The following is an 11,464-nucleotide window of genomic DNA, read 5'->3' as shown; positions in this document are numbered from 1 at the left end:
GGGGGCTGCCTGTGCATGGGGTGGTGGTGGTACTGGGAAGGCCTGACTATAACCATTTTTCCAGGCAGAGTAACAGAGGCTCAGAGAGCCTCAGGGTCATGCCTAAGGTCACACAGCTCATCAGTGGCAGCTGAGCCATCGGAGGCCACTCGGGGTTGGTGGTGTTCAGTTGCGTCTGACACTTTGTGACTCCATGGACTGCAGCACACCAGGCTTCCCTGTCCTTCACCATCTCCCGGAGCTTGCTCAAGCTCATGTTCGTTGAGTCCATGATGCCACCCAACCATCTCATCCTCTGTCGCCCCTTCTCCTCCTGCCCTCAATCTTTCCCAGCATCAGGGTCTTTTCCAATGAGTTGGCCTTTTGCAACAGGTGACCAAAGTGTTTGAGCTTCATCTTTAACATCAGTCCTTCCAATGTATATTCAGGGTTCATTTCCTTTGGTATTGGACTGGTTTGATTTCCTTGCAGTCCAAAGTACTTTCAAGAGTCTTCTCTAGCACCACAGTTCAAAAGCATCAGTAGGGTCTGGAAAAGGTATCCTCTCCTTTAAAATTCTATTCCTAATATAAAAACATTATAAAACCGGGTAGTCCAGTGGTTAGGACTTTGCACTTCCACTTCAGGGAGCATGGGTTTGATCCCTGACAAGGGAACTAAGTCTATATGCTGCCTGGCATGGAAAAAAAGAAAAGAAAAACATAATCACGTAGAAAGAAATGTCTTGCAAATATAAAACCTCACATTGAAGTTTACCTTGAAGTGAAGGGAAGTGAAAGTTGCTCAGTCGTGTCTGGCTCTTTGCAGCTCCATGGACTCTAGCCTGCCAGGCTCCTCTGTCTATGGAATTCTTCAGGCCAGGATGCTGGAGTGGGTAGCCTTTCCCTTCTCCAGGGGATCTTCCCAACCCAGGGATCAAACCCAGGTCTTCTGCAATGCAGGCAGAATCGTTACCGTCTGAGCCTCCAGGGAAGCCCAAGAATACTGAAGTGGGTAGCCTATCCCTTCTCCAGGGGGTCTTCCCAACTCAGGACTTGAACCGGAGTCTCCTGCATTGCAGGCGGATTCTTTACCAGCTGAGCTACCAGGGAAGCCCAAAGTTACCTGAGCATTGTGTACAATGATGCCCCAGGAGCTTCTGACCCTTTTCTCTACCAGTCTCTCTCTTCTCTCTCCCTTGATTTTGGGCTTTAGAATGGGGAGCGGATAAGTCCCAGACATTCCAACTGACATGGATACCAGGGCAGTATATTGAATAAGCTGTCTTTAATTGGCTCCACCACTTTGTTAAAGGAAATGATTGAAACAGAGACTCAGGATCAACTAGATCGTGGATGGAGATGCAGAGGAAAGACACAGCAACAATATTCTTACCTGAAGTCAAGAGGGTCCCCCCCACCATGTGGCAGAGACAGGGCCCGAGGGTCCAGGCTGGACAAGCAGTCGAGGGTCTTAAGGAACCGAGTGGGGAGCAGGTGCTCCAGGGCTGCTCCCTTCTTGTGCCTCAGAATTTGCAAAGATGGACTTCTTTGAGATGTCCCCATAGGCTGAGGCTGTATGCCTTCTCTCTCCCCTCTCCATCCTCACTAGATTCCTGGATCAACTGAAACTTGACCGAATTTAAGGAGCAGGGGCTGGTGGCACAGTTGGAATAGAAAGGAGAAAAAGAAGGGAAAATTCTTTGCAATTCTCTTCAACACCAGGGACAAGGGGACTGTTTTCTCATTGACTGGGATCTGGAGCAACTGGAACTCTCGTTCACTGCAGGTTGGGAAACTTGCTGGTGGATCATAATAAAGTCAACCTTCTACCGCTCCTGTGTCCTGGCTCTTCTGCTCCTTGATATTTACTTGAGATGGATGAGAACATACACACGTGTGCGTAACGGCTTCACTTATCATAGCCCCTTACTGGAAACAACGCAACTGTTCACCAGCAGGAGAAAGGAAGATGGAATGGTGATATGCCTGCAATGGACTGAGAGCGGAAGCGCTGGCCGCTCCATTGTGGCCGACTCTTTGCGACCCCATGCTCTGTAGCCCACCAGGCCCCTCTGTCCACGGAATTCTCCAGGCAAGAATACCGAAGTGGGTTGCCATTCCCTTCTCCAGGGGATCCTCCCAACCCAGGGATCGAACTCAGGTCTCCTGCATTGCAGACAGATTCTTAATGGTCTGAGGCACAGGGAGGCCCTACGGTGGGCTGCCCTCAGCAACAAAAAGGGACTGAAGATACAAGCAAGTTCATCACTGAAACTCACAGCTGAGCACAGGAGCCAGAAACAAATGAGCACAGGCTGGGAGCATTTTGATGACACAAAACCCAACATCTGGTCGGAATAGTGATGACCTGTGGAGGCACCAACTGAGAAGGACCCTGAAGAGTCATCTGGGTGCTGGAAATGTCCTAGAGGTTGACCTCAGTGGTGGCCACACAGCTGTTTACAACATAAAAACTCATCCAGCAGACTAGGGTCTGTGGATTTACCTGAATCATATCTCAATAAAGTTCTGTTTTCATTTTTAGATATATTAAAAAAAAACACAAAACACCTCCCAGGGCCCAGGCAGACACAAGGACAGCTAGAGTTCCAGGAAGGACTCACTTTGGCATTGCTAGGTGGCTTGGAGGTGAGTCCCAGGAAGTCCAGCCCCAAAGGAGAGCCCAGGGTCCTCTGCTCCTGCCCTGCAGGGAGGGGCAACAGCCAACACGAAGGCCAATGGGTTTTCAGGTGATGGAGATAGTAGGGAGGCGTCTCCAAGACCCAGTGCCTGGCACGGTTGACCTCAGCGGCCTGGCATCACCGTGCAGTCACTGAGACTTGTTCCCAGGGCCTGGCTTTGGTCTTAAGGAGGTGAGAGGCAGCCCTCAGAGCTCCATTATTCAAAGTCCAGACACTTGTCTGAGGCTCTCCGTTCTCTGCATCGTAGATGGTAGGATCTGTTCTAAATGTGTCGGCAACCTCACACTCTTGAAAAGCCAGAAACTGACAAGTATTGATGAGGATGTGGAGGAAGGAGGCCTTTTGTGCTGTGGGTGGGAATATTTAATGGGGAGGTGGTGATGGGAAGTGTGGTATATGTGCTTGATCCGAAGGGCCTGGCGTTAAGCCTCTGATTGTCAAAGCATCTATTTCGAAGATACCCATCTTGTGTAAACACATTACCAGCTGTATGACAACTTCTAAGTAAGCACCCAGTCTGGCCTCACCCATGACATTCTCCTTCCTGGGAAGCTTTGGGGGTACCTAGGTAACCATGTGTGGGGCCCCACATGTCTCTTCCTGCTCCTTGGTCCCTGCTTAACCACCCCAACCTTGGACCCTAGTAAGGGCCCCCACTCCCACCTCCTGTTTGGATGATCTCCGTATGTCGCCCTCAGGACTTGAGAATAATAATCCTTTTTTTTTTTCAAAGCTCCCAGATGGTTGTTGCTGAGCTGCATCCTGTAACAGGAGTAAGAACCACAAGGGCCAGTCTAGCCACTGCACTGGCTCCAGCTGGGCTAATGACCTGGGGGCTCCCACAGGTTCTAAAGACCCATGTGAGCGCCCCCAGATGTTCCTAAACTGACAGCATCACCATGCGTAGGCTGAGACGGATGTCACAAAACAGTATGGCGGTTCCTCTAAAAACTCAACATAGCATTACAATATGATCCAGCAATTCCACTTCTGGGTATAAACCCTAAAGAACTGAAGGCAGGGACTTGAGATGTTGGGACACCCATGTTCATGGTATTATTTACAACAGCCAAGAGACAGAACCAGCCCAAGTGTCTATCATGGATGGCTAGATAAGCAAAACGTGGTCCAAACATACAATGCAATCTCATTCAGCCTTGAAAGGAGGGGAATTCTGACCCAGGTTTCAGCACATGTGGACTTTGATAATGTTGAGGAAGGAAGAAATTTTCCTCTACCCCTCTAGGTTCTTCTGGCCAGTCTAAGAATTAAATTGACAGGAGACAGATTAACAGGAGAAAATCTAACAAAAGTTTAATAACACATATACACGGGAGAGACCCAGAAGAACTAACTCACCAAAATGGCCAAAGCCCTCACCTTAAATACCACCTTGAGCTAAGACAGAAGAGAATGTTGAGGGTAATGGTTGGGATTTCAATGAGGAAGAAGCCAGATAAGCAAATGCTTGGCAAATAAGTGCTTGCTGGGTGCAGAGTGAACTCTGATCTGTACAGGTGAAACCCTGCACACCTCGCCCATGTTCTGTAAATATCGTAGGTCACGGCTCTATTATTGGAACAGGTCCTTTATCTACATTCTTTGCTTCAGTTGAGGGGGAGTAACAAGAAAATCTTCAGGTCTTCAGGTTCTTAAAAAGATTCAGCCTAAATGAATCCTTATGCCCAAGTGATGCATTTTGGGATGGCAAATTTTGCTTCCCTACACTGATTCAGTCTTTCATCATTGCAAGATGTAGCCTATTGCAGGCCTTATTTGATATGATTGTCATGAGCATTGATTGAGCTGAGGCTGGAAAGCACTTAGTTTGGCTGTGACTCACCAAACTGAGTCCCAGTTATCTTCCATCAGGAGATTTGACACCACTAGGAGCAAAGACTCCCCTTTAACCTCCTTGGAAGGGACTGTACCAGGTCGTCCCAACTACCCAGATGGCAGTCAAGCTCCAGGAACTTGAACCTTGGATACACATCTCACAAGTGAAGAAGACCCCACCCGATACCTGGTGCTGTACGAATGTTGGAGACCTTGAACCAAATTGAGGAGGAAGAGTAGCTAACATTCAGGTAAACTGCTTCTGCCCAAGATGATGAGTCAACTCTTTAATTAAGCATGAGACCCTTTCTCCTTTTCCCTTTCCTTTCCTCCAGCATTGACCTGGAAAGACAATACCCTCATCTAAATCCCCCAAGCCATTGCTAAGGAAGGTAATCTTTGAACTGAATTTATCATCTAAGTTTCCAATCCACCTGTAACTAGATCAGATTCACCTCTGCTCGCTAAGAGCTCACCCACCTGCAGTAAAGCCGATCTACTGACACTGGGTGGCAGGGAAGGAAAGCACAGCATTTATTGCAGGCGCCAAGCAAGGAGTCCAGACAGCTAACGCTTGAAAGGCCTGAACGCTCCCATGGCTTTCAGGAACAGGTTTTAAAGACAGGGTGAGGTAGAGGGTTCAGTGGGGCATGATCAGCTCATGGATATCTTCTGATTGGTGGTGTTGGCTGAAAAAAGATGTACAAATGAGAGTTGTGAGTTAAGTTTTATTTGGGGCAAAATGAGGATTATAGCCTGGGAGGCACCATCTCAGATAGCTGTGAGTTCAGTTCAGTTTAGTTCAGTCTCTCAGTCGTGTCCGGCTCTTTGCGACCCCATGAATCGCAGCATACCAGGCCTCCCTGTCCATCACCAACTCCCAGAGTTCACTCAGACTCATGTCCATTGAGTCGGTGATGCTATCCAGCCATCTCATCCTCTGTCATCCCCTTCTCTTCCTGCCCTTAATCCCTCCCAGCATCAGAGTCTTTTCCAATGAGTCAACTCTTCACACGAGGTGGCCAAAGTATTGGAGTTTCAGCTTTAGCATCATTCCTTCCAAAGAAATCCCAGGGCTGATCTCCTTCAGAATGGACTGGTTGGATCTCCTTGCAGTCCAAGGGACTCTCAAGAGTCTTCTCCAACACCACAGTTCAAAAGCATCAATTCTTCAGCACTCAGCTTTCTTCACAGTCCAACTCTCACATCCATACACAACCACTGGAAAAACCATAGACTTGACTAGACAGACCTTTGTTGGCAAAGTAATGTCTCTGCTTCTGAATATGCTATCTAGGTTGGTCATAACTTTCCTTCCAAGGAGTAAGTGTCTTTTAATTTCATGGCTGCAATCACCATCTGCAGTGATTTTGGAGCCCCCCAAAATAAAGTCTGACAATGTTTTCACTGTTTCCCCATCTATTTCCCATGAAGTGATGGGACCAGATGCCATGATCTTCGTTTTCTGAATGTTGAGCTTTAAGCCAACTTTTTCACTCTCCTCTTTCACTTTCATCAAGAGGCTCTTTAGTTCCTCTTCACTTTCTGCCATAAGGGTGGTGTCATATCTGAGGTTATTGATATTTCTCCTGGCAATCTTGATTCCAGCTTGTGCTTCTTCCAGTCCAGCATTTCTCATGATGTACTCTGCATAGAAGTTAAATAAGCAGGGTGACAATATACAGCCTTGATGTACTCCTTTTCCTATTTGGAACCAGTCTGTTGTTCCATGTCCAGTTCTAACTGTTGCTTCCTGACCTGCATACAGGTTTCTCAAGAGGCAGGTCAGGTGCTCTGGTATTCCCATCTCTTTCAGAATTCTCCACAGTTTATTGTGATCCACACAGTCAAAGGCTTTGGCATAGTCAATAAAGCAGAAATAGATGTTTTCTGGAACTCTTGCTTTTCAATGATCCAGGGGATGTTAGCAATTTGATCTCTGGTTCCTCTGCCTTTTCTAAAACCAGCTTGAACATCTGGAAATTCACAGTTCACGTACTGCTGAAGCCTGGCTTGGAGAATTTTGAACATTACTTTACTAGTGTGTGAGATGAGTGCAATTGTGCAGTAGTTTGAGCATTCTTTGGCATTGCCTTTCTTTGGGATTGGAATGAAAACTGACCTTTTCCAGTCCTGTGGCCACTGCTGAGTTTTCCAAATTTGCTGGCATATTGAGTGCAGCACTTTCACAGCATCATCTTCCAGGATTTGAACTAGCTCAAGTGGAATTCCATCACATCCAATAGCTTTGTTCATAGTGATGCTTTCTAAGGCCCACTTGACTTCACATTCCAGGATGTCTGGCTCTAGATGAGTGATCACACCATCGTGATTATCTGGGTCATGAAGCTCTTTTTTGTACAGTTCTTCTGTGTATTCTTGCCACCTCTTCTTAATATCTTCTGCTTCTGTTAGGTCCGTACCATTTTTGTCCTTTATTGAGCCCATCTTTGCATGAAATGTTCCCTTGGTGTCTCTAATTTTCTTGAAGAGATCTCTAGTCTTTCCTATTCTGTTGTTTTCCTCTATTTCTTTGCATTGTTTGCTGAGGAAGGCTTCCTTATATTTTTGCTTTTCTTTGGAACTCTGCATTCGGATGCTTATAGCTTTCCTTTTCTCCTTTGCCTTTTGCTTCTCTTCTTTTCACAGCTATTTGTAAGGCCTCCCCAGACAGCCATTTTGCTTTTTTGCATTTCTTTTCCATGGGGATGGTCTTGATTCCTGTCTCCTGTACAATGTCATGAACCTCCATCCAAAGTTCATCAGGCACTCTGTCTATCAGATCTAGTCCCTTAAATCTACTTCTCACTTCCACTGTATAAGCATAAGGAATTTAATTTAGGTCATACCTGAATGGTCTACTGGTTTTCCCTATTTTCTTCAATTTATGTCTGAATTTGGCGATAAGGAGTTCATGATCTGAGCCGCAGTCAGCTCCCGGTCTTGTTTTTGCTGACTGTATAGAGCTTCTCCATCTTTATCTGCCATGCAGATAGCTCTGAGAGACTGCTCCAAAGCGGCAGTGGGAAAAGGTCAATACGTAAGGTTTTGGTGAAGAGGGATTCAATACCATGAAACACTCATTTTACAAAAGGCTTTTTGTTAGTCATGAGGATCTGATGTCACCATGAAGGGGGTTAGTGCTTCTCTAGACATAGGGCTTCCTGGTGGCTCAGATGGTTAAGCTCCTGCCTGCAACGTGGGAGACCCAGGTTCAATCCCTGGGTCAGGAAGATCCCCTGGAGGAGGAAATGGCAACCCACTCCAGTGCTCTTGCCTGGAAAATTCCATGGATGGAGGAGCCTGGTAGGCTACAGCCCATGAGGTCACAAAGAGTCAGACACGACTGAGCGACTTCCCTCCCTAGATATGAGGAGATGCAAGCATTGAGATAATAAAATCTGTTCCTAAAAGCGGAGAAGGCAATGGCAGCCCACTCCAGTACTCTTGCCTGGAAAATTCCTTGGGTGGAGGAGCCTGCTAGGCTACAGTCCATGGGGTTGCTAAGAGTCGGACACGACTGAGCGGCTTCACTTTAACTTTTCACTTTCATGCATTGGGGAAGGAAATGGCAACGCACTCCAGTGTTCTTGCTTGGAGAATCCCCGGGATGGGGGAGCCTGGTGGGCTGCCATCTATGGGGTCACACAGAGTTGGACACGACTGAAGTGACTTAGCAGTAGCAGTAGCAGTTCCTAAAAGCATCCAACTATCTGAAGACCTGTCCCACCTGATTCCCTGGAGCACAGAGTGCCTCCCTCCACCCTGCACTCCCTCAGGGTTGTTGAAGGTCATCGGCAGCATGGGGTTTTCTCTCCGTAGAGGCAGATGGCAAACGCCTTTGCTGTTCCATCCTTGACAATGCTCTTGGTAAGTGACAATTTGTAGTTGACAGTGGAGAGGTAATGGGAGTCAGTGTCATCAAGCTTCTGGTTCCAGCCTGTTTGAGGTCTACATGGGTGTGGGTGGCGTAGAGATAGCTCCTTCCACCTAGTGGAGGTTTCTACGTCTGCAAAACAACACAGAGGATTTGGCTCAGAATATTATGTATCGCCCCTGAGGAAGAACTAAAGGAGCTAAACACACAGACCATGTTTAGTGGCTAAACTATTGTCATTTTGACCTATTTGACTGTTTTCCTCCGTTTCTGCACTTTTCTCACTTTTTCAATTAAATTTTTTTCCTTGGACTTGGGAAAGGCCTAGGAGGCTAACATTTTTACTACAGACAGGGAGGTAGGGGTGGGTCTGTCACAGGAAGCCTCCATTGGCCCTGCTCCGTTACAAATGTCACGGAAATTAAACAAAAACATCATGACCACTGAATACCATATCAGAGGTCAACAAAGCGATGGGGACTCCAGATCAGTTATTGAGAGTAACGCCAATGCCTTATCTCTTGGTTAACCTGAGAGTTTGCTCAAAAGTGGGGAATATTTAAAGAGAAAACCACAAGGTCAAAATGAAGACACTTTTGCTAAAGCCTTTGATACCAAACCTGGATGTAATACCTGGCCTACTTACAGCTTCCACCTTCCCCAGAAATGTAGTCTTAATCAGCCAGTTTGGAATTTTCTTGTCAGCACCCTGGAGGTGCCTCCTGGGCTCTCTCCATCCTCAGGAGGAAGAAGCAATCTCTCTGACCTTTTTTTCCCCCCTAAATGGTGGTGAAATGCACATCACAAAGAACTGACCATCTTTAGTATTTTAACTGTACAGTCTAGCGATGTGAAGTTGACTCCTATAGACGGGGAGCCAACAAACCACCCTGTAGCTCTAGAATTTTTCATCTTGCAAAACAGCTCCTGACCTTTTCTTTAAAAAAAAAAATTATTTAATTTTAATTAGAGGATAATTCCTTTAAAATATTGTAAAGCAATATTGCTGGTTTCTGTGTTGATTTCTGCCATACATCAACAAGAATCAGCCATAGGTATGCATATGACCCCTCCCTCTTGAACCTCCCTCTCATCTCCCATCCCTCATTACCATAAGTAAAATAGATAGCCCCTGGGAATTCGCTGTATGACTCAGGGAGCTCAGCTTGATGCTCTGTGACATTCTGCCCTTTATGAATTGTAGACATTCAAGAATTTGAAAACACAGAGAGGGTCAAATAGACTCAGCTGTGACCCAGACAGACTATTCTGTGCCCCCTGATGTAGAGTGCCTCATCGAACTCACACGAAAACCCCTGGGACAGCAGACCATGCTCCTTCCACAGGTGAGCAAACCGAGGACGGGAGAGGTGAAGTCATTTCTGAGATCTCCCAGCCGATGAGAATGTCAGAACAGGAGACTCAAACCGGATTCAGTTTTATTTCCAAGCCTGGGTTCTTTCTAGAACCACACGGCCACCTAACCAGGATAGGGGATGGAGAATGGGAAGAGATGAATGGCCAGCTCCCCTCCCGTCTCCCCAAGCCCAGAGACACCTCTGCTTGCAAAAGCAATGTGCAATGCCCTGCAGAACTAAGCAACAATGTAACAGAAAAACAAATGTTCCCAGGGACCTGACCTGGGAGAAGGGCTAGAGCAGAGGAACGGAAATAGTTTGAACATTAGACTCCGGAGGCCAAAAAGCACTGTGGTGATTTATCCCGTGCTTATTTCCAGAGTAAAAAAAGGAACAGGTGTACCTTCACAGATGCAGGTGAAGATGTGTAAGGGGAATGCAGCCTTACAAGGAAATGGTCCTCTTTTCTGTACAAAGGTGTTGCTCACGTGACTATTTAAAGACTGCTCAATGGGCCTGACTGAGCTGGGGGACAGGCAGCTGAAGCGAAGAGAGGAGAGTTCCAACTTACCTTGAACTCCGAGCTCTGTTAGTGGAAGCAGAGCTCAAAGGACCTTCCCTCTGGAAAGGAACCTCCCAGATCCTCACCTCAGTCCCCCATTTCCCTTCTTGCCTTGTGTTGCAGACCACACACCTGTTATGTTTAAACTGAGGGTTGAAGTGGAAGACAATGTCATTGTTGCTGGTTTGAAAGCCCGCAGCAAACCTGGATGGTGGGAAATCAGACAGTGTGCTGGCTGACTGCCAAGGGCGGGAACAGGAGGTGCTCGCACTTTGACTGGCACCCGTCTGGGAACCTGTGAGCAATCTGCGTTGGCTGGTTGGTGCCGCGCCTGGTTTGCTGCCATCGCTTTTGTCTACCTAATTGCATTTAGTGTGTTTTTGTGCAGTTACCACAGTTTGCCCTTAGAGTGTGGTTTTCGAAAAATAAGGAGGGAATGGGTAAAGAAATTTGTGTCCAAGATGGAAGGGGAGAGATGTGCCTGGTTATGAGAGTCTTTGGGGACAAGTGGCGGTTCACTGGAGGCCAGCCCAGGTCTGCTCAGCTGATAAAGAAGAGGACAAATAGAAGGAACAGGTGCATTGATGGGACACCTACAGAGATGGTGTCTAAAGGAGACACAATAAACACTAGGTCTCCAGGTGTTGGGATCTCAGAGTGTGTGTCTGCCCTTCAGTGGAGGCTGTTGTGTGTCCACCTGACCTGAGTGAGGTCAGCAGGCCTGGACCCTGACCCCAGCGCTGCACTCTTTGTCACTTGCAGTGACCTTGCTATCCTGAAGCTGCCTCACCCAGAGAGGGGGTGACTGCCTTCCTTCGGGAATGATGACTGAGGCAGCCCAAGTATGCTCCCGAGCAAGTAACACTTATTCTCAACTCTCCTCTGAGAAAGCCCCTCACGTCTCAATTTTCTCTGAGTATAGCCGTGACTATAAGAAGCGTGAACACAAAAGGAGCTTCCAAGGGACCTGACTCACCAAGCATGCGTAGTCAATCAGTCCTGTCCAACTCTTTGAGATCCTTTGGACTGTAGCCTGCCAGGCTCTTCTGTCCATGGGGTTTTTCAGGCAAGAATACTGGAGTGGGTTGCCATTTCCTCCACCAGGGCCTCTCTCCAAGCAAGGGAAGGAACCCGTGTCTTTCGTGTCT

The 11,464-nt window shown here is 47.2% G+C and overlaps 1 long non-coding RNA gene across 1 annotated transcript; it reads right to left on the bottom strand.

Moving 5' to 3' along the window:
• Positions 1-5,233: 5,233 nt before the first annotated feature.
• LOC132657331 (uncharacterized) lies at positions 5,234-11,460 on the bottom strand. The gene is made up of 2 exons (XR_009595322.1): positions 11,293-11,460; positions 5,234-8,528 (listed from the first exon to the last, which is right to left on the bottom strand). It is a non-coding gene; the product is annotated as an uncharacterized LOC132657331 (long non-coding RNA).
• Between the last annotated feature and the right edge of the window lie 4 nt (positions 11,461-11,464).

Source organism: Ovis aries, chromosome 11, assembly GCF_016772045.2.
Source record: "Ovis aries strain OAR_USU_Benz2616 breed Rambouillet chromosome 11, ARS-UI_Ramb_v3.0, whole genome shotgun sequence".
Taxonomy (NCBI): Eukaryota; Metazoa; Chordata; class Mammalia; order Artiodactyla; family Bovidae; genus Ovis; species Ovis aries.
The sequence above is the reverse complement of the archived record's forward strand: the minus strand, read 5'-3'. Positions and strand labels throughout refer to the sequence as shown.